A 3,951-nucleotide genomic window follows, 5' to 3' on the forward strand; every position below is an offset into this window, starting at 1 on the left:
ATGGAGATCGGGCCACCTTTTCTTCTCGCTGCCCAATCGTAGTTGGCTTTAACCCCATTTCCTCAATCAATTGATCGTGCCTCGCTGCGGTCTTGCTACCTATGTACTCCGCCGCATCCAAGAGTTGCCTTTTAGTACTCGGGTTCAAAACCATCGTAGAAGGTTTCGAACAATCATCCACCTGTGAACTGCGGTCATGGACACTTCATGCTAGAGTTCCTTGAACTTTTCCCATGTCTCAAATAGAGACCCAATTCCATACTCAAGCATTGCAAAGGGATGAGGATCTCATTCCTAAGCTTTTGTATCGATTTCTCCGGGAGAGGGAAATAACCAGCTAGGAAAAGCTTCTACCATCTCCTCCCATGTAGTGATTAATGCCCAGGTAATGAGTCTATCCAACGCTTGCTTCCCTTTAAGGAAATAAGGCTCTCTCTCGCGCTCTTCAATCAACTTTGACGGCACTCATCCGCTCATACCATTTATCTTCAAGCATGTCTACACACTCTCAAGGAAGCTCTCTATGTGACCTGCTCGATCCTCATCGCACAAATTCGCTTGGAATTGCGCGGTCGATCAGCAGACATGGATGAACGTCGCGCTTTAGCTCGAGTTTTGAGCTATAATTGGGGATGCACAATACCGATTGCTGTGTCCCTCAACACTCGAATATCTCTGGCATGATTCTGACAGTGTTCAAGGTTGCTCATTTTGTTCCGCCATGTTGTCGATCCTTCTACTTCCAAATCAGTCGGATTATGTCGTTTTTACGTGTTCTTTTCCCTTTCTTCAAGTGTGACGCTCAGCTCGTGGTCTCCTCTTCAAATCAATATTGATGGATTCCCTCGGTCATAACCCTGAGCTGCACCAGAAAAGAAAATCGAATGATGATAGAATAAGAAGATATGAATTGGGAATGTGTGGAACAGCTAAGAAAAACAAAGTGCAAAGTATTCTAAAACGCCTATTCCTCAAAGAACGGCGCCCAAAATCTTGACAAGATCCTCTATGCATATCCCGGGCAGTGATTTGGTTTGTCAAAGTACAATCAAGTGAGCTGGCTCGAACCACGGAGAGGAGTAAAGATAATCTTAATTCGATTCTTAGATATGTGGAGTATCAACAATGATAAGTGTGATAATGATTCACCTCAACAATAAAAAGCAACAAGTAGAGAGAGCAAAAGTAAGGAGGAGGCAAGGTAAATCATAAAGATGGGGTACTGATATGCTTCCACCTAGGATAATCGCCTCAAGCGCAAGAACCTCTATTATGCTTTCTAATCAATGCAATGGTGAGTCGCGGAAAATCCTTACAGCATAGTCCCAAAATCTAAGGTCAACTATGCCTAACTCTATTTATGTTCCGGAGGAGAGATTACAATCACCTCTCAACCTCGCACTCGAATAAAAGTTGCAAATGAGCTCTAGGGATTCCAGCGATAAATCGCCTCAATTATAGACCTAACCCTTTGTCCAAAGGAAGGCCCCCTAGCCACAATTAAGCCCCAGATACTAAGATCCCCTCAACGCTTCACCCATCAGACGCCAACTAGCTCCCATGGAGGTTCATCCCTTAGACCATTCACCTATTATGGCCAAGAAGCAAACCTCAAGGAACGGAGGTAGAATTTATCACTTGAGGAAAGTGGACGCCTCCCCGTATCTCGACTCACCCTCTCAACCCTCTCCAACCTAGTTTTGTCTAACGCCGTGTGTCACCACCAAGGTTACCAACAAGAACCCTCAACCCCTAGTGTCACTCTAGGGAAATGTTCACCATACCCAAGCATTCAAGTTGGAAAACTCACAATAAAACATTAATTTATTGAAAAGCATAATAAAAGAAGTTCAAAGAAACGAATACATCCTAGGGTTCCAATCACCCAAGTACCCACTCAGGGTTTAGCTCTCCATGGAGCTAAGCACAATCAAAAGAAATTGAATGTAAAAGCAATGAATCATAAAGAAACCCCCGATTATCGTGTCGATGGTCTTCGCGAGAGAGTCCTCTACTCCGTCGCGGATTCTCATCCGGTAGAGATACGCGACGCAAGCTCCCCACCAACCTTCTTCTCTCGAATGACGATGTCGGAGCCGAGAACCCCCTACAAACCTGGCTAATACCCTCAAAACCCTAGTCAAGCCCTCTCGTTAAAAGATGGAGAAAAAGAATACCAAAAATCGTTGAATCGGCTTTTAAATAGGTTGAATCGGCAACCCACTGCTGCGGACGCCACACGCTCATAGCTGAATTTCCGCACGGGCTGATACCCCACACGCCTGTGGATTCTCTCTCAGTGCCTTTTGGTCGGGTCAGAACAGTGCTACAAGAATTGCTATACCCCTCCTGCTAGGGTTCCGCCATGCCTTCGACCCTAATAACTGCAAATTCCATACTTATCGTGGTAATGCAAACGGCACAACATTCATCGCCTTGAATCACTTGCTTTCCTTCACATACATGTTGGTGCTCTCGTTCTTATATGCATAAGACGGAATGCCCGAGTGTGACCCGCCAGGCCCTCCAAATGGATGTGCTCACCGAATGCGAGGAGGTCTAGCACACATCAGCATCTCACACCTTTCCTATGTCTTCGTTGGCTAAACCTTTTAGCAAGATCCTCCAAAATAAGTGTCCATTAGTGATCCACATTGGCCTACTCTCATAGTCTCTATTCTGTCATCAGCCCTGCCCGCGTAAAAGGAATGAACGCTGATCATGATCGCGCGCACACCATGCCGATCGAGACTGATGAGGTTTTACCCTCAGCTGGTGGCCCAAAGGAGTCATCAGCGTTGGACACTCTCCCAGAGTGCGCTATGACGAGTTGCAATGGGTGGGGAGGACATACCCATCTCGACTACCTGATTTTTATTGGTGGTACATCCTTGGTGGAACAAATGGATTTTATGGGTAATGCAATGAGAGGCCAAGGGAATCCATATAGACACACCTACAATTCAGGGTGGAGAATCCACCCAAACATTTCTTGGAGTAATCAAGGGTAACAGAAGACCATGGCACCACCGGGTTTCCAACAGCAACAACAAGCCCCGAACATGGAGAATCGAGTTTCAGGGTTGGAAATCCGGATGATTGATTTAGAGAAGGCTTTGAACTAAGTTTATTTAATCATCGGATACGAGATTTCAATCGGTTAAAGCCACACATCGCAACTACACCACATCATTGCACAACTTGGAAAATCAAGTGGGCCAAATTGTGAAGTCACTCTCGGAAATATCTTAAGGAAGTTTTCTTAGCAACATGGAGACAAACCCAAAAGAACATGTGAAAGCGATCAGTTTGAGAAGTGGTCGTGAATTTGAGAGTAGGCTCCCGAGTGAGAAGACCAATGTTGAAGCACCCGAGGTCGTGGATTTTGAGGAGAGAGCCAACAAAGAGAAAGAGCTGGCACCCCCACCCTACAAGCCAAAAATCCCTTATCCTTTGAGATTGAAGAACGACCAAAATGATGAGCAATACAAGAAGTTCTTGGGTCTATTCAAGCAGTTGTACATCAATATCCCATTTGTGGAGGCTTTGTCTCAAATGCCTCACTATGCAAAGTTTTTGAAAGACCTCTTGGTCAACAAGAGAAAGTTGGAGAAGAGTGCATCTGTGATTCTAGATGTTACATGTTCGGCGGTGTTGCAAAAGAATATGCCGAACAAGAAGAAGGACCCTGGAAGCTTTATCATTCCATGCAACATTGGAAATTTGAGTGAAGAAAAGGCATTAGCAGATTTGGGGGCTAGCATCAACGTCATGCCTTACACATTCTTCTATAAGCTAGGCTTAGGAGAGCCTAGGCCCACTCAGATGACACTTCAATTGGTGGACCGAGCGGTTCGACATCCGATGGACATCATTGAAGACGTACTTATGAAAGTTGACAAGTACATATTTCCTATTGATTTTGTAGTGTTGGATGTTGAGGAGGATGTC

This window comes from Dioscorea cayenensis, chromosome 7 (genome assembly GCF_009730915.1).
Source record: "Dioscorea cayenensis subsp. rotundata cultivar TDr96_F1 chromosome 7, TDr96_F1_v2_PseudoChromosome.rev07_lg8_w22 25.fasta, whole genome shotgun sequence".
In the NCBI taxonomy this organism is placed as follows: domain Eukaryota; kingdom Viridiplantae; phylum Streptophyta; class Magnoliopsida; order Dioscoreales; family Dioscoreaceae; genus Dioscorea; species Dioscorea cayenensis.